At 35.7% G+C, this 20,298-nt stretch overlaps 1 protein-coding gene across 11 annotated transcripts in view; it reads right to left on the bottom strand.

Annotated features, from left to right (window-relative positions):
• The window catches only part of TENM4 (teneurin transmembrane protein 4), a 2,941,751-nt gene that overhangs the window by 2,702,751 nt on the left and 218,702 nt on the right, over positions 1–20,298 (bottom strand). The window lies entirely within an intron of this gene.

The raw sequence follows: 20,298 nt of genomic DNA on the forward strand, positions 1-20,298 counted from the left end.
GATATATAGCATTTATTTTCAGTTTGGGGTGTGAAAAAAAAGGAGTCTTATCAGAAGTCCAATTCTTAGTGTTGCCTTTTTCACACCGAAGTATTTCATTTTTGTGAAAGCAATGTTCAATTGTATCAGGCCTGTATATATAATAATAAGCTGCGAAAACAAGCTGCAGAGGTGAGGTGGTGTAAAAATGGTCTTTCTACAAATTGTCTTTGATTGAAAGTAAAGATGTTAAAGCATCCTTAATTTTAATACCTAGCATGGCACATACCGAGCAGTTAATAACTATCCAGACCGAACAGATTCCATTTTTTAGTGTTTTTGTGTTCATTTTAAATTTTCATATTTATCGTTGATATTAAAATTGAAATCCTCCCTCTTCTTCCTGCTCCTTCAAAGTGTTTCTTTGGATTGATGGTTCGATCTTTCCTTTTGGGTTATTCATCTTATGCTCTTGTTTTCTTTGTCAGTTAGTTATCAACAAAGAAAGGCAATGCCCTATGTATTATTCACCTCAGTTTCCAAACATTTTTTGAGCACCAATTCTGTTCAAATAAGATTTTGTATAAGGTCCTAAAAATGGTACAGAAATGAACAAAATATAGTCCTATGCTTGAAAAAGATACACATTGTTATGGGGAAAATCTGAAGAGGTAAAAAAATGATTCATCCAAGAAGTAACAATTGGGATCCGTTTCTTGAAAAATGGTTGGGATTTTGATATGTGGGAGAGAGTTTAGAGATAATGGCAGAATGGCATATTAGCCAAATCATGGAACACAGACCAAAAAATCATAGTAAAATCAAGGATTTTTGAGAAGTAATATCGATATGTGATGTGGAACACAAGTCTGAAGGTTAAATTTGGGAAAATATAATGGATAAAAAGTAATTTTTTAAACAATGACCTAGCTCAAAAATTTTAGCAACAGGATTAAACATTTTCTTAGTATTATCGTCTTTTCCTTTTATTATAAATTGGACTTCCCTAAAATTGCCTCATCTAATATTTCCCCCATCTTGGATACCCTTACTATATTTTGAATCCTTCCACTTTTCTCCATTACATACCATTTTCCTATTGTCTTAACTAGACTCAGAAAGAATACCTCCTACAGCTATTGTTTCTTACTTCCAATCATTTCTCTATACCATAGCCAGTAAACTTTGTAAAATGAAAACTTTCCACATCATTTTCCTGCTTCAAAAATCTTCACTAGTTTCCCAATACCCTTAAGACTCCTAAACGTGATTTATGAACTCTCGACTCCAACTCTTTATCCTTTCCAGTATCTCCTGTGTACATATCCCTCTGTAACTCATTTCCAAGCTTTTGCCTATGCTCTTCTGTCTAAAATTCACTACCCTCACCCCACTCAGTTTTAGACCTCAGTCCTTCAGGAAACATTTTTGACTCTCTCTGTTCAGCATTCTCCTCTCCATGTCCTCAGTATGCTCTTTTTATCATATTAAATTGTAACACAATATTTGCAGGGTCCTATCATCCTCACAAAGCTGGATGCTCTGTGAGGCTGGGCTCATATATATATATGAGCTAAATGCATACAGAAAGAATAAATGATGCATTAACTGAATGAATGAGAAAATAATAAAGGCAAAAATGAGGAAGTTAAGCTTTTCTAACTAATTTATGTGTTACTCATTAAAAGATTTAGATCTTATGAATTAATGAAAAACTTATATAAACAATACTCCTAATAGCTATTATTTATTGGGACACAAATAGGTGTCAAATCAGTGCTTGTAGTATTTTATCCAGGACTTGGCACAGTGCTGAGTACCAATATACAGATATATATGATTGGCTGGCTAAATATTATTCTCATAACATTCCACAAATGCATTTACTATTCTGTTTTCTCATTTTATGCAAAAGGAAATCAATATTTTTTAAAGTTTACTTATTTATTTTTGAAAGAGGGAGAGAGAGAGAGAGAGAGAGAGAGAGCAAGCATGAGTGGGGGAAGGCAAAGAGAGAGGGGGAGAGAGAATATCCCAAGTGGGCTCTGGATTGTCAGTGCAGAGCCCAATGTGGGGCTGAATCTCATGAACCATGAGATCATGACCTGAGTCGAAGTCAAGAGTTGGACACTCAACCAACTGAGCCACCCAGATGCCCCAGGAAATCAATATTAAAAGAAGTAATTTCCCTAAAATCACACAATTCTGTTTGATCTAAAGGTTGTGTTTCCAACTATGTCAAAGTTTTCTAACATTTTCAAATATCAGAGCCCTTTTTTTCCTCTCCCACAATAAAGGTTATATATAAATATAATATATGAGGCTTTTGAAAATGGACCTACTCTGGGATGGGGCAATCCATTTCTCCTCCCCCTTGCACACTTAAGTTGGTCTCTGAGTAATCTCCAGGGATACCTACAAGTAATTATAGAGGATATCTGATACCTTACTGATCCACTCTTTGCTTACTGGTATTAAATGAGTAAATGCTCAAGGCACAGTATTCACTATTAGGAATTTCTCTTGAATTCCCTGCCAGTATATTTGCAACATAATGCAATATATTTATTGTGGTCTAATATAGGCCTAGTTATCAAATCAAAAGATTGATATCAGGAGATATACTGGCCAGGAGCACAGCTAAGAACTTCTGAAGTTTGGCATTCAATGTTCTCCAAGCATGGTAAAATGAGAAATAAAGCTTACTTAAGACTATGTCTCTCACCCAAGTGTTTATTTTGGGAACAGAAATGAAGGACTGAAACAGGGAATGAGAGCCAGTCAATCAAAGTGCACAATATTGCTGCAGGCAACTGGAAATCCATTTGCCTGGGGTATAAGAGGACAGGAAGCATGCCAGGTAGCATATCATCTGAATAATTTTCATCTGCATTTTTATTCATGGCAGTGCTGTTTGTTCAAGACATTCTCTGGAAAGGAATGTCATGTTGAAATTTCTTTATAGAATCCTAGGCCACAGCATTTAACTGGAATTCAATTAATGCGTTAGATTTAAAGTTAATTAAATAATAAGTGATGTTCTCCTCTGATTTTTAAGGAGAAAGATGAAAAAGAGAAGAGAGAGAGAAAGTAAGAAACTAAAATGAAATGCCTGGATTTTAGTTATTTTCTTTGAGGACTTCACAGTCTATTTGAACTCAGCCTTTAACAACAACAATTAAATCTAGTTAAAATTCAATAGCAAAAGTAGACCTAATTCTGGTATTTCTCCATATAAGAATTCTGTGAATGATTGTGTCCACTCACAGAAAAATTTGTACCCACATATTTCATTATTGCATGTGGGAGCTGATTCCATTTGTCTTGACCAGAGGAAGCTACCTGTGAAATAGAAGACTTAGACTGGACAAATTATTTTTTGCCTGTTCCTCCACCCGGCAAAAATGCAGGAAGTAGCAATTCTGTGTAATGTATTGTAAACAGTTAAGGCTGCCCTTTGGAAAACCACACTTCAAATGAGCTTTTGCAGATTGCTGTTAAAACCAAAGGGATGAATTATATCCTCTACTGCACATAATGAACCCAGCAGTCTGGTGTGAGGATTTAGGACAATGTTCCAATGAATATAACGTTTTGGCCAATTTGAGAGGGATTTAGAAAAGCGCCAGGTATATCTTGGAGATTTTAATTGAATTAAGAATTATTAAGGGAATGGGAGAATGAGGGTTGTATCCTCATGCAATCTTCCTTCTTAGAGGACAGAGCCAGGTAATGAACCACAAATCCCAGACTTAGAGCTTGATCCTGGCTCACACTCTTCCTGGGTAGGAGTCAGATTCCTCCTCTGTGAGCCAAGGAATGCGTGTCCTTGTCACAGAATATTGGGATACTCTAGCACCAGAAGGCTCCTTACAGACCATCTGATCCAGGGATTCCACATTCAAACATCTTTAGGGTCAAACAGGTAGAATAAATGAATAAAGAAGTTAAGCATATGGCCATTTAAGATCCTGGCATCTGCAGATCAAATTTTCTTCCTGGACTAGTGGTTTAAGTCCTCTAATGACTATAATAATTACTACATTCTGGTAATAAGAATATAAAGTTTGAAATATATAAGGTTTAAGTCGATCTCCTTTGGATTTTAACACAGTTAAATCATCTACTAGCTGTGGAACCTAGAACAAGTTGCTTAATATTTCTTAGTCTCCCCTTGTTCATCTGTGAAATAAAGGAAAACAATACCTAATCTGCAGAGTTGTGGGGAAGGTCATACATGTGTGTATATGTTATCTATAAATATATGTTATGTATTTTATATATGTGTGTGTGTGTGTGTGTGCATGCATGTGCTCCTTATAGGCATATGTGTGTGTGTGCATATATATACATTCAAATTATATTTTTGTATTTTTTGGGTAAATATCCAGAGTGGTATTATGGGATCATATGGTAATTCAATTTTAATTTTTAAGGAACCTCCACACTATTTTCCACAGTGGTTACAACAGTTTGCATTCTCACCAACAGTGCGCAAGAGTTCCTCTTTCTCCACAATCTCACCAAAACTTGATGTTTCTTCAGTCTGGTATTTTAATTCACTCTGTAGTCTATATGATATTCAATTCAATCCAGAAATTGGACTAATTGATTTCTCTTTTCTCCTGTGCCAAAAAATTACCAGAAAATAAAAGGTTTCCTCCCCTGCAAGATTCCACAAAGTTTGTTATGACATCCTATGGAAATGGAACCAAAGTAATTGATCAGGTTTTAGTTTTTAAATCTGTGGCTAATATTGTATTAAATATAGAATTGCTGAATTAAAACATTAGTATTACATGGTTAAAGAATAGAGACATGCAAGTTTTAGACAGATGATACACTCTGTACACAAATACATGTTTCTTAGCCAAAACTCTTAACTAGTACATACATTAGAATAACCTGTGAAAATGTAGCTTCACAAGCTACAAACAGAAACTGCTATCTCACTGTCTTCAAGATAGAAGTTGTTCATGTGAAATCTATTGTTATATCAATACCTAGTAAAGATTTCTTTCACTTGACTTTATTTTTTAACTACAATTTTTATAACTTCAAAATTGATGATAAAAAAAGAAATTAATGATGGCACATTAGGATAGAGTTCACAGTCAGGTTCACTAACAGCTATGTGCTGTGACTTTCTATTCCTCCTCAAGTGTGGTCTATTACAAACTGCAAATTACTGTCTTCAATGAAACTTATTGTCTACAATGAGTAACTGTGAGGTTACTCATAAACACTTGAAACCTTAAATAATAAATCGATGGCTTTTTATCAACTATTGTACATTTAATGTTTGGACATTAGGTAACTTAAGAAATTGTTATTGATGGCAATTAAAAAGAGTAATGTTAAATGAGAAATAGAAAATAAGGGCCCTGGTATTTAGCTTGAGTGACAAAATATTTCCTGCATTTCTCTAGTTTCATATCAGAGTTTGTTTACAGGGTTACGTTTTCCTGGTGCTCAACAGCCATAATTGTACAATGGCTCTTTTGTGGTTTTAATTTAGACCAGCAGCTGTCAATGCTTTTGATCTCAGGGCATCTTTGCAAATTTACAGTCTTTGAGAATTCCAAAGAGCTTTTGTTTACATGGTTTATATTTATTGGTATTAACTATAATTTAAAACCTATAAATGTATATAATGATTATTTTAAATTATTAAAAATAATGACAATTACATGCTTACATGAACAACATATTTTATGAAAAATAACTATTTGTGGGCACCGGGGTTACTCAGTCAGTTAAGTCCAATTTTGGCTCAGGTCATGATCTCATGGTCTGTGGGTTTGAGACCCATATCTGGGTGGCTGCTTACAACATGGAGCCTGCTTCAGATCCTCTGTCCCTCTCTCCCCAGTCTCTGTCTACCCCACCCCTGTTCATACGCTCTCTCTCTCAAAAATAAATAAACTTTAAAAAAAAGAAAAAGAACTATATTTAAAAAAAGTAATTTTAATATGAAGAATAGCATGGTTTTAAGTTTTTATAAATTCTTTTAATATGTAGCTTCAAAAGAGACAGCTGAATTCTCATATTTGTTCCCATATTCAATCTTTTGCAATATCACCTGTCATGTAGCCTTTGGAAAACTTCTGCTATATACTCATGAAAGAATGAGAGTAAAGAAGGCAAATATTATCTTAGTATTATTATGAAATAGTTTTGAAACTCATGGATCCTCTGAAAGAGTCTTGGGGACCTCCAGGGGTCTCTAGACTGCACTTTCAGAAAAGTTTTTTGAAATCAGTAGTCTATCCTGGTCAGTCTATGTTATCCATATGAGCAGGTGTAATTGTCCTCTCAAAGGACAGCAGTTTTCCATATCTGACATCTAAAATGCAGCATACACAATTCATGAAACACAAATGGGGGTAACTTAATCTGTCTGAAATTTTAATTACTTTGGATTATGTCCAAAAAATGTTTTAATGAGGCAAATATAGTCTCATTGTAAGTAATTATGGGATGTGGGATGTATCATGGGGACTGGAAAGAATAAATTTTGGAGACTTAAAAGTGTGTTGAGACCTAAAGAAACTACTGTAAAAAGGGTTTTTGTCACTTGCTTTAGATTTTGTTTTGTCTTTTGGAAGGCTTTGCATGATATAGGGAATATTTTATGTCAATTGGCATGATCAAAACATTTCTCTAAAGTCCTTAAAACAAGAATGTACTCTGTGTAATTAACTTCAGGACCTGGAAAACTGAGTAGTGTGCTAGATCCTTTAAGAATCACATATAAATTTCATATTAAACATTGACCAGAATTAATGGCTGAGGTTGAACACAAGTATACACCCATGTATATTTTCCATTCCTTCTTCGACAATGGTTATAAGGATATACACTGACACAATGCTGTCTGCTGGTATTACTACCATAAAAAGAAATACAGTATCACAGTAATAATACATTTGACCTTATTGGTTAATATTCAAAGTGATGGTCAAGAAGGTTATAAGCAAACATCAGCTTTCTTTCACACCTCTTAGCTCATTCAGCAAATTAATAACATCATCTTGGGAGCATTCAAGACCCTGGATAATGAATGTTAACAGCAGTTCCTGTTGGCTGCATCTGAGGATGCATTTATTTTTCTCATTATCTTACACACAATCTTTTAGCTATTGTCTGCCACTGCTGCTCACTCAGGAAGCCACAGAAAGTGCTAAAGATGTCAAGAAGCAATAAGCCTCATTTATTTTTACGGCCTTCATCAGCATTTTTTTTTCTCTCTCACTTTTTTTTTTTTTTTTTTTTTAACTTAAAGGCCTATAATAGAATTTGCTGATTAGAATCAGAAGCGTATCTAAGTATAGATATGAGAGACCTTCTCGGAAAGTGATGGGCTACGGAAGGGCACTTTACCAGTATCATACCCCTGACAGATGGTGAATCTAAAGTCAATTAACGGGTATGTCTTCTTTCCTTTCTGTCTGTGTTCTAGGTATTTCACAATTGATTAAAACTAATAATATTATGGGGTGCCTGGGTGGCTCAGTCAGTTAACCGTCTGGCTCTTGGTTTCGACTCAGGTCATGATCTCACAGTTCATGGGTTCAAGCCCCACATCGGGTTCTGTGCTGACAGTGCAAAGCCTGCTTGGGATTCCCTCTCCTCTTCTCTCTTTGCCCCTCCCCCACTTGCTCTCTCTGTCTCTCTCAAAATAAATAAATAAACTTAAAACCTAATAATATTATGAAAGTGAGTAAAAGATTTGGATGAATGATAGATAGTAAGTGGATTAAAATATGGCCAGCAGGGATATTCAGGGCAATATTATACGCAAATGACTAAAAAGCAAGATATATTATATCCCCTTAGCTATTAAAAGGTTATCCCTGGGGCACCTGGGTGGCTCAGTCAGTTAAGCATCTGACTTTGGCTCAGGTCATGATCTCATTGTTTGAGAGTTCGAGCCCCACTTGGAGCCTGCTTCAGATTCTGTGTCTCCCTCTCTCTCTGCCCCTCTCCCATTCATGCTCTGTCTCTTTCTCTCAAAAATAAAAAAACACTAAAAAAAAAAAAAATTAAAAGTGAGTAAGATTAAAATTTGTGCCAACAAAGACACAAAAGATTGAGGAAATAAATGAAGATACAGTGACATAATGCCTTTTTATTGTCTCTCTCTCAAAAATAAACATTAAAGAAAATTAAAAAAAGGTTAGCCTTAATTTCTCTCCATATATCATTAAGACAAGAAAACAAAAGCAAATGATCACAATAAAGAAAGGTACAATGAGATAAAACATAATTTCATGTTACAATGGAAATCTTTTTGAGCTCATCAGTGGACATGCCTGGACATGTAGGCTTTTGGCCTAGGGTAGACTTAACAGTTCAAGGAACTTCTCCTCTGTAATAATAGAACATGCAGCCAGGGACACACTTTAAAATTCCTTTTCTGAAGGAGAAGCAAATCCAGATGTGACAAAACGTCAGGACTTGTTTGTCAATTCAAGGAGCTGAATGGACAGTAAAAGGTAAGATGCTAACCTCAAAATGATACAGAGATCATAGAAGCACTTCATTTGGATTATCAGTGATCAATTATCCATTAGAAAAATGATAATCCTTGAAGAATATCTTAGGCACATTAGAGGTTTAGGATTATCAATCTCTCAGGAAGGGATGAAGGTAAAGGTGCATTTGAAGTACCTATATAGCACTTTAGTTAAAAATGAGAAAACATCAACTATTCGTATAAAAGCAAGTAGGTGTTGATAAATACTATTAACTACCAATTACATACAGTTTCTTATCACAATCTCTCTTCCTATCATATGCCTGGGTTAACTTAGAAACTGAGGGCATGATGCTGGTGTTTTGGGGGGTATTAGATATTTCTGATGGAGATGGAGAAGAAGGAGTAGGGGCTTGGAGAGGAGAGGTGGGTATTACTGAAAAAAGACAAGAACTGAGAAAAATGGAGTCCTGATGACTTCTGCCAAGAATACATACCACTCCCTTCATTTGGGGATGTTTTCAGAGCTTGATCTATACCACTGTCATCTTCCTATTTCTCTGTTGTGATCTGGCCAATTGATACTTGCTCTGACTAGTTGGGTTTTATCCATTATCAAACTATTGAAGGCTGTCCTTAATAGCTGTGGTCAGCTAAGGCTGAACTGTTTTGCAGTTTGACCCCTTGTGTTCTAAATTATGTTGTCCCTGATCTACAGATTCCAGGTATTCCTCTAGCAAGGTGAGGAATTCAGCAGGCTTCCAAAACCAAAGGGAAAATCTTAAAGCTGAAGATTTCAAAGAGCTCTCTTTATAAAAACCTATTGCAAATAAAAAATTCTTAAAAAGTCAGAAGAGTTAGCATAGCTTTTACAATAGAAGAGTCTCCATCGTTGCTCATACTTGGACCCTTTCTCTGTGCTAAGCTAGTTAAAATGTACTTGTGGATTACAACTTTTAAGATCTTTACGGTTGAAAGGCAAACACGGAGTCATTGACAAAGTCAGTGAAAAAGGGATGTCTTCAAAACAAATGTAATTATACAACTCTTCAAACATACTTTTCTCCTTAAGGCCTTAGTGTATATGGTAAAGAGATACACGTTAGGAAAGAGTCACTATCTGATAACCTATCTTCAAAGTAAGTTTGTAGTCCTCCAAGAGCTTTAAAATCCACAGGAGTTTAGAATTTTTATGCTAGTTCTTATAATAAGACAGTAGAACAGTAAATGTCAAGAGCGTCTTTATGGTTTCAGAAGCATATTGCTTGGATTGTAATCAATTATTCACTGTGTTAGAAAAGAAAACAAACTAAGTGAAAAAATAAAGAAGTAGTACCAGCCGCTATGAATCAATCACTATGGTAGTTTTACAAAATGCACAAGTGACCTATGAGGAAAATATTGCTATTAAAAATCCCATGCCAACAATGATATTGAGAACTTTAAATTTTAAATAGAGATAAAGACATATTTGTTTGTAAAATGTAAACCAATACTTGGCATGAACTATTATTGAAGTCATAGCAAAATTCCCAAGAGAATTAAATTGAGACTTTACGTAAGAGTTAGCAGAGAGACATCTGTTCATTCAACAAAAATTCATCGAGTGACTTCTGAGTGCATGACACTGTCTTCAGTTGTGAAGACAGGGCAGGGATCATGACAGAAAACGTCCTTAAAGCTGTCTTGTAGAGAAGCTTCCATCTCCATACCATTTTCTTTTAAGCAATTCGCTTGGAGTGGGGCAAGAATGCCTAAGTCTGAAAAAGGAGTAGTGTGAAATAAGAGTGGAGCCATTTATTAGTGAATTTTGAAATCCATGATGTAATGGAGTCAATAAGAATCATTCAGGGTCTGTTTTAATGGAATCTCCTAATCATTTCTGCATTTCATGAAGAAACTCTGTTGTTTACATGGAAGTTGCATTAAAATTCCTCATTAGCATGCATATAATATTAGAAGTAATAAATCTTCTTAATACTCCCATCCCTAATACACATAACTGATCTACAAGCTGCTTATCATCTCAGCACTTGAAATAAATCATTTTCTTGTATTTGGTCATGTTATTGAGGGCCTAGAAATAGGACTTTAAAAAGTCATATAAATTATTCTAAATCAATGTGTAACATGATGAAGTAGAACTAAAATACGACTAGACAAACAAAAGTTCTAGTCAAGACTTTGATACTATCTTTATAGCCCTGGTGAAGTCATTAAACATTGTATCTCAATTTTCTTAAAAAGAAAATGAAGATAATGTTACCTACACTGCCCTCTTCCCAGAGCTAGTATAGATTTCCATAGGTCTATATACAAATAGCCTTTGACAAAGAAATACAACAAAACAAACAAAAGTTCATTTAAAGCACTGTGTCATAATTTACATTACATTATTACATGACTAACAGGTCCCTGAAGTGTAAAGTGTAAACAACCTCTAATTTGTCACTCTTCCACAATATAAGATGATATCCACCCTACTCCTCTAGAAAAGTATATTGTGTTCATTTCAGATTCCGTCAATGGTGCTCGTGGTAGTGAGACCAGCAGGTAATTTAGACTATAGGAGGCCTTTCAGCAAGTCACTTCCTGACGTAGGGTGATATTACAGGCTGGTATTATCAAGTATGACAGTGAATGGCTCTACAGAGATGCTGTGTCATCCTAAAAATGCTAATGACTTCTCAGTTGGACGGAGAAGCCTCAGAAGACTTTTATAAAGCAAGTCTTCAGTATAAGAGAGGTGGTTTTAATAACGTGGAAAAAAGGTAGGGAAACTGAAAAAAAGAATTTTGGGGATGGGAGAAACTGTGGACATTGACTTTTCCAATCTATTAACATAACCTTGGGAAAACAGATATGGCAGAGGATTTGAGCCACTTACACAAGGTCATCCACCTAGGCATTATCCAAATTGGAGCCAGAACTCATTTCTTTTAATACTTCACCCACTGTCCTTGCCATTTTTTCCAGTTTACATGTTTTTGTGACTGTGATTATTGAAAGAAGTTATGTCTTTTTCTTTCTGCTCATACTTATATTCTTATTATATTTGGGTCAATCTTCTTTCTTACAGTTTGCAATCTGCACACTTTGTAATCCTATAAATATAGTGTCATTTGGCATTTCTATTAATATGCCATTTACTCCACCATTCTAGATCTTTAATAAAAATGTTAAATAAGACCAGACCTAGCATTTGTTACTTTTTGTTTATAAGCTTTTCCTCAATTTTAATCTGACTGATTTTCTTGTCATCTAAGCTCATTTAAAACAAATTTGCAAGTAAAATATCATCAGACATAGTATCAGATGTTTTGCTAATGCCTAAATATATCACATTTTCCCTTCTATCCATTAATTTTGAGAATTTATCAAAGGAAGGAACTCAGCTTGTCTACCATGAATTTTCATTTATAAACTCCTGCTGTTCTAGGTCTTTAAGCCTCTTTCTTTCAGTTGCTTTGAATTGTTCAGCTACTTTTATAAAATACTTCTATCCATTTTCATACAATTTGTAATTTCCTTCCTTATCACCGACACAGATTTTGAGGGTGGGGATGGGAGTACCACCATATACTGGTATGTGAAATTCTTAAATGAAAACACCAGACATCAAAAACCTTGGTCTCCTTGATTGAAAATAGTGTAAGTTCTTGGTGGAACCCTGATCTTTCAGTTCAAGGTACTAAATGCATTATTATGGATTATGAGAGACTGTAGACTAAGAAAATATTTATAAATCACAACTCTTAATTCTGTATCAGCAACATTCTTCTAGCCTGAGTTCTTTCTGTGTTACTGCTTCTGCCTGGGTTTAGACTCTTACTATCTCTTAATTGGAATTTTCTGACAATTTCTAGCCCATCTCTCTACCATTGTCTCTACCCACGGATCACATCTCCTCAGCATCACTAGCTATTTACCAAAAACTATGGGTCTTTTATGTACCACTAATTATTTCTCATTTTCTGTAGTGTAAAGTTTAAACTCCTTAACAAGCTCATACAAGACCCTTTACAATATGTCCCCAAACTCTCTTTGAACACCAATTCATTCTTTTCTAAACCTATTGTTCTCTATTACTCGATGTCTTTATATGGACCCAGAACTCCCCTTCTTCCCTTTTTCACCTGGGAATTACACTTCATCCTTGATGACCCTGCTCTCTGGCATCTAAGTGAAGCCTTTCTCAACCACTTCAGGCAGTTGGGAACATCATGTTTCAATATAACAAGTATATTGATAATTTTGCTCTCACTTCTATCATTGTGTTGTAATCTATCATAATAGAACTCAGCTCCTGTAGGATAGACGCTGTTTCTTCCTTAACAGGCTTGCCCTGTTTGCCAACATGCAGTGAGCACCAAACATTTGTTGAAATACTAGGTGAATGCTCTGAAATTATTGAACATAGAAGTAGACTGCATCTAGAAAATGGACACCTTACTAGTACTGATGCCTTTTATTTTTGCAGTTCATTTTCACATTTATTAGCCCAAGATACACCAAATTGCCTTCTCTATAAACACAGTGTTATTCACTTTGAATAGTGAAAATATTCTCTTGTAGCTTATAAAATCAAGCCTCAAAACTTTATCAGAGAAATCACATATAATTTTTATTTTTACCTTCTCTTCATCAGTAAAAGTGTTACAATGCATTACTCTTCTTAAATTTGAATTTGACATTGTAATTTCTCTGGTGAGCATCTAGCATGAGCACTAGCCATTAGCTTTCCCTGGTACATTAGTGATCATTACCAAGTTTCCAAAATATTTCATTCTCTTCTTGTTCTACACAGTCTCCCTTAGCTAGTATCATAAATTGATTTGTGTGGCTTTGTTTGTCCATTCAGTCCTTCCCAGCTCTAGTATCTTGCAGAAACTGAAGACCTTCGGACTTCAGGATCAGCCTTACCTACTGTGTAAGTTACTCCTGAGCATGCCCTGTCCTACTGGCCATTGGTGTCTGAAATTGATTTTGCTGCTCATAACTCAATACCTATTAGGGCTGATGTGAACATTCCTGATCTCCCCACACCCACAAATCAACCAAACTACAGTTATTTTAAGTTCATGGCATGTTTGTATCCACAATTAGACTCAAATCCTGAGCCAATATTCAGTTCTTTCTTCTTGGGTGGTACTAAAGACTGAATGTTTGCGTTCCTCCCTGCACCCTAAATTCATATATTGAAACCTAATTCTCAATGTGATGGTATCCAGAGGCGAGGCCTTTAGGAGATGATTGGGTCATAGGGTGGAGCCCTCACAAATGGTTTTAATGTTTTTATAAAAGGGACCACAAAAAACTAGCTAGTCCCTTCCACCATGTGAAAAAGCCATCTATGAAAATGAAACAGTTTCTCACCAGACACTGAATCTGCCAGTACCTTGATCTTTGACATCACATTCTTTGGAACTGTGAGAAATAAATCTGTATTGTTTATAAGTGACTTGGCCTGTCAGCACAGAGCCCGACGCGGGGCTCGAACTCACGGACCGCGAGATCACGACCTGAGCTAAAGTCGGCCGCTTAACCGACTGAGCCACCCAGGCGCCCCTCCCCATATTTTGAAAAGTCTATTTTCAAAATATGTTCATTTCGGACCTCCTTCACACCCCCACACTCTCTAATTCTTCTAGTACATGACAGCCAGAATCATTTTTTTTTTTTTCTGAAATACAAATCTGATTATGTCTCATCTCCTTTCAAAATCACTAACTGGATCCCCTTGTTCTTGGAATCAAACACAATCTCTGTAACTAGGTATTGTAGTTTTCTCCCAATTTTACTTCAAACCATCTTAAAACAACTCTCTTTTCTCTTTCTTTCAGTCTTATTTCAGGCATTCCAAAAACTCTTTCAGTCCCTCAACTGTGTCTGTTTTCTCTCTTCACTGAATATTCATTCATACCTTCTTTTCCCTTTCTCTGAAACCTGCCTCTCTACCTTCTTCTCCTTCTAGATAAGTACCTCTTGCTCTTCAGATCTTGTTCCCTTTTTTCTCTCATTTTTTTGTGTTAAAAAACACTGTTTTTGAAGTAAGTTGACACACAATATTACATTAGTTTCAGCTGTACAACATAGTGAATCTACAACCATATACAATGTGTTATGCTCACCATGAGTGTAGCTACCACGTGTCACCATACAATGCTAATACAATATCACTGACTGTGTTCCCTATGATGTACCTCCCATGTCTGTGACTTTGTTCATTCCATAACTAGAAGCCTATCCCTTCTACTTGACTTCACCCACTTTGCCCACCACCATCCCCTATCTCATTTTAGAGTCTTCTTCCTATGAAGTCTGCTCTGACTTCATAGGAAGCATAGGTTTGCTCACCACAGCAGTCTTTAGTGTCTCACATATTACTGTAGTCCCCACTAGGTTATTCATTCTGGGAATCTAAATACTGTACCTTCTTTGCCTTATTCACCATTTGCTACCCAACACCTGACACAGCTGGTGCTCCCTAACTATTAGTTATTATTGAAAGACTTCTGTCTTCATCCCCTCATACTTCAGGTTCCTGCATGGCTCATGGCTACCTGTCTCCTCTTACTTTCAGTATCTTCCATCATCTCTGCTCTAGCCCCAAACAAAAGTAAGCTTAGTCATTCTCTTTCCTATCATACAAACGGTGAGAGGAATTTGGACAAATGCTCATAAAATGCCTCTAACAGTTTTTCCTCACAAGAATGATAGGCCAATTTCTGGGTAGTTATGACTCATTCTGCAATTTGGGGTATGTATCTTTATCTAAAATCTATAGAAAGATCTATAAACTACCCTGTCAAATCTGAGTGCAAAAATTCTCATTCTATCTATATATACATTTTACCCCTTTTGTAAGTAATATTATTTTTTTCCTAACCTTCTAAGAGAAAGAAGTGTCAAACATTTCAGGATTCTACATTTATTTTCCATGGGTACCCTTCACTTTCTTTTTCATGGTTATCACTAACTCTGCTATCAAAAGGAACAGTAAGGTGAGTTAGTGATTTGATAAACACATACAAAGGAATTTTAGGTTTCTGAGTTACAATTAAAGTGCCATTTAACAACACTGCATAGTTCCTAAAAGAGTACAAGATATTCAAAGTGAGGTAAAAATAAAATTACCAAACTGACACCTAATTCCCAGGAATTTTGCCTTAACTCTATTGATAATAGTCCCATGCTTGCTAATCTTGACTCAATCCCTTTGAGCAGAAGCTTCAGCTACTTCTTTTAGTTCCACAGACACATTATTCTTAAAAATTCCATGTGAGATTGACATTGGAAATTTTCTTAGCTGTCAGAGAATGGATCTTAGAAGCATGATCTATATTGGATTTACCAGGGAAGGCTTTTCATTGTGTTCTACGCATGTGGGTATGGTTTGGCATAAAAATAGAAAATCTTTAAAAAGGTATGGAATGCTCTTGTTGCAGTACTGTTGATCACAGAGTTATGCTTAGAGGAGCTAATGCCTAGAAGTATCAAACAGGTTACCTAACCGAACCCTCTCAACAACCTTGTAAGGGTTGTCAAGCTTCAACTCAGTAATTCTCAACCTTGGCTACACATAGGAATCACTTAAGGAGATTTAAAAATACAGGTACTTTTGCCCCAATACCAAGGATTATAATTTAATTTGTTTTGGGTAAGGCCCAGGCATCTAGATTTTTCAAAGCTCTCCAGGAGATTCTAATGAACAGTCCGGATTGAGGAACATTGCTTTAATTTTATTAACTGAGAGCTGGAGTCAGTGATGCCTGCTAAGTACAGGCTCAGTCCTATCTGTCTAGTCATTGAGTCAAGGACATCCTGGGCAGGAAATAAATGAAAAGTCACAGCCCACAAGCTGATATATAGCTTAGAAGTAGCTTTTCTCAGGAAATGGTTTGAATGTTTATGCCCCCCTCCAAAATCCGTATATTGTAACCTACCCTGAAAGGTGATGGTATTAGGTGGCAGGGTCTTTGTGATTGGATTAGTTTGTGAGGGCAGAGCCCTCATGAATTACATTGGTGTCCTTATATATATAAAAGTCCTGAGAGAGCTCCTTTTTCTCCTCACACCATATGAGAACATTTGAACTTTGTAACTGCTACAATGAGAATTCTGGGACCCAAAACAGAGCCCTTACCCTACCATGCTAGCACCATGATCCTGAACTTCCAGCCACCACAATTGGGAGAAATCCATTCCAGTTGTTTATAAGATACCCAAATTTTGGTATTTTATTATATTGTTACAGTGGCTTGAATGGTCCAAGACAGTTGCCATGTTACTTTACATTATTCATAGATTAAAATACAGATTTACTAAAACACATAAGGCCAGTCATAAGCTGCTTACATTTCCAAATATAATTCATACCATCTTCTCCCTCATTCACCAGGCACCAGCCACACTGTTTTCTGTCTGTTTCTTCAAGAGTGCATGTTCTCACACTTAACTGCCCATGATTCTTCCTCCCCTGGAAATACTGGTTCATTCTCATCCTTAGGGTATTAGTTCAGATGTCACCTCTTCAAAATAGTCTTTTGTCAATTCTCCTTACCCAATTACACTCCATCTCACCCCTTTATTTTGATTTTTAATGTAATAAATAATGTGATTTTTCTTGCCTATTTTTCTAGTTTATTGTATATCTTTTCCACCATCCTTTAAGGTGATAGATTGATTCATTTATTAAATAAAGAATGAATGAAGGAATAAATGAATGAAAAATAGAGTGAACTGGTCACTTTAAAAAATTCCTAAGGATCTGAGTTATAGTCTCTTCTAATTCTACCCTTGTAGTGTCTAATGTCTACATTTTATTCTCTCTCTCCAACCATCCATCCACTTTCTGCCCATTCACTCATCTTTTATTTCCTTTTTTATAGATCAAATGTAGCAATCTATATATTCAATGCAATCACCATCAAAGTAACACCAGCATTCTTCACAGAGCTAGAACAAATAATCCTAAAATTTGTATGGAACCAGAAAAGACCCCGAATAGCAAAAGCAATCTTGAAAAAGAAAACCAAAGCAGAAGGCATCACAATCCCAGACTTCAAGCTATACTACAAAGCTGTAATCAAGACAGTATGGTACTGGCACAAGAACAGACACTCAGATCAATGGAACAGACGAGAGAACCAGAAATGGACACAAAAACGTATGGCCAACTAATCTTTGACAAAGCAGGAAAGAATATCAAATGGAATAAAGACAGTCTTTTCAGCAAGTGGTGCTGGGAAAACAAGACAACGATATGCAGAAGAATGAACCTGGACCACTTTCTTACACCATACACAAAAATAAACTCAAAATGGATGAAAGACCTAAATGTGATACAGGAAGCCATCAAAATCCTCGAGGAGAAAGAAGGCAAAAACCTCTTTGATCTTGGCCACAGCAACTTCTTACTCAACACGTCTCCAGAGACAAGGGAAACAAAAGCAAAAATGAACTACTGGGACCTCATCAAAAAAAAAAAAAAACAAAACTCTTCTACATAGCGAAGGAAACAAACTAAAAGGCAACTGACAGGATGGAAGAAGATATTTGCAAACAACATACCAGACAAAGGGTTAGTATCCAAAATCTACAAAGAACTTCTCAAACTCAACACCCAAAAAACAAAGAATCCAGTGAAGAAATGGGCAAAAGACATGAAGAGACACTTCTCCAAAGAAGACATCCAGATGCCCAACCGACACATGAAAAAATGCTCCATATCACTCATCATCAGGGAAATACAAATCAAAACCATGATGAGATACCACCTGACACCTGTCAGAATGGCTAACATTAACAACTCAGGCAACAACAGATGTTGGCGAGGATGCGGAAAAAGAGGATCTCTTTTGCATTGCTGGTAGGAATGCAAGCTGGTGCAGCCACTCTGGAAAACAGTATGGAGGTTCCTCAAAAAACTAAAAATAGAACTACCCTATGATCCAGCAATTGCACTACAATGTATTTATCCAAGGGATACAGGTGTGCTGTTTTGAAGGGACATATGCACCCCAATGTTTAGAGCAGCACTATCAACAATAGCCAAAGTACAGAAAGAGCCCAAATGTCCATCGATGGAGGAATGGATAATGAAGATGTGGTATATACATACAATGGAGTATTACTCGGCAATCAAAAAGAATGAAATCTTGCCATTTGTAACTACGTGGATGGAACTGGAGGGTATTATGCTAAGTGAAATTAGTCAGTCAGAGAAAGACAAATATCAAATGACTTCACTCAAACAAGGACTTTAAGAGACAAAACAGATGAACACAAGGGAAGGGAAACAAAAATAATATAAAAAGTGGGAGGGGGACAAAACATAAGAGACTCTTAAATATGGAGAACAAATAGAGGGTGACTGGAGGGGTTGTGGGAGGGGGAATGGGCTAAATGGGTCAGGAGCATTAAGGAATCTACTCCTGAAATCACTGTTGCACTATATGCTAACTAATTTGGATGTAAATTCAAAAAAATAAAATTAAAAAATAATAAATTAAATAAATTTTAAAAATGTAGTATCATGTACTAGGAAAAACAAAAACAAGACAAAACAATCAACAAATATATCCATATCTATATCTATATCTGCATGTATATCTATATCTATATTTATATCCATATATATTATATCATGCTATATACAGAACTAGTTTTTCAAAAGCACTTCTGAATCCCCTGTAATTGGAAACCCATAGCCAAAGGTAACAACTCTCCCAACATTTGCTTAACCACATATTAGTTTTGCCTATATTTGAACTTTATGAAAATTAAATCATACTAAATGCATCATGTTTTACTTCACCGCTCAACATTCTGTTTGTGATACTTATTTTTATTATTACGTTTTGAAACATTTTGGCTATTCATTTGTACCATTCAAGTAATATATAAATCTACTATCACTAAATTATCTATTAAGTGATAGGCATTACTGATAGGCAATGAGTAGCTTCAGTATTTGGTTATTAGGCATAGTGCTGCTATGATCACAGTTGTATATGCTTTCGGCATCTGTATGCAGTCTAGTTGGATATCGAGATGCGCCTAGGAGTGAAAGCTTGGTCAGAGAATATGCATAGGTTCAGTACTAATAGACAGTGCTAAACGATTTTTTAAATTTTTTTTTTCAACGTTTATTTATTTATGGGACAGACAGAGACAGAGCATGAACGGGGGAGGGGCAGAGAGAGAGAGGGAGACACAGAATCGGAAACAGGCTCCAGGCTCTGAGCCATCAGCCCAGAGCCCGACGCGGGGCTCGAACTCACGGACCGCGAGATCGTGACCTGGCTGAAGTCGGACGCTCAACCGACTGCGCCACCCAGGCGCCCCTTTTTTTTTTTTTTTTTTTAATTTTTTTTTTTTGCTAAACGATTTTTTAAATTCACTGTACTGTTTTACAGTGTATGAGGAAAGTGAGAGAGTTACAGTTGCTCTACATTTTTACCACCACTTGGTAATGTCAAATATGAATATTTATAATCAGTATATTTATTATATTTTCATATTTATTACATTTTACATTATATATAAATTCATATTAAATAAATTTTATTCCATTAAATATTTATAAAAATATACACAAATAAATATATAATATAGTATTATATTTATATTCTTATAAGTATTAGTATTTCATTCTTGTTTAACTTGTGGTTCCCTTATAGCTAATAAGTGACTCTTTCATATGTTTATGGCACTTTGAAAATACAATCTGTGAAGTGCCTGCTCAAGTCATTAGACCATTTTAATTGGATTATCTGTCTTTCTCTTAATGACATGTAGTTCTTACATATTCTGGACATGAAATTTTTGTTAGATAA

Source organism: Puma concolor, chromosome D1 (assembly GCF_028749965.1).
Source record: "Puma concolor isolate L17-30 chromosome D1, mPumCon1.1.hap2, whole genome shotgun sequence".
NCBI classification, from domain to species: domain Eukaryota; kingdom Metazoa; phylum Chordata; class Mammalia; order Carnivora; family Felidae; genus Puma; species Puma concolor.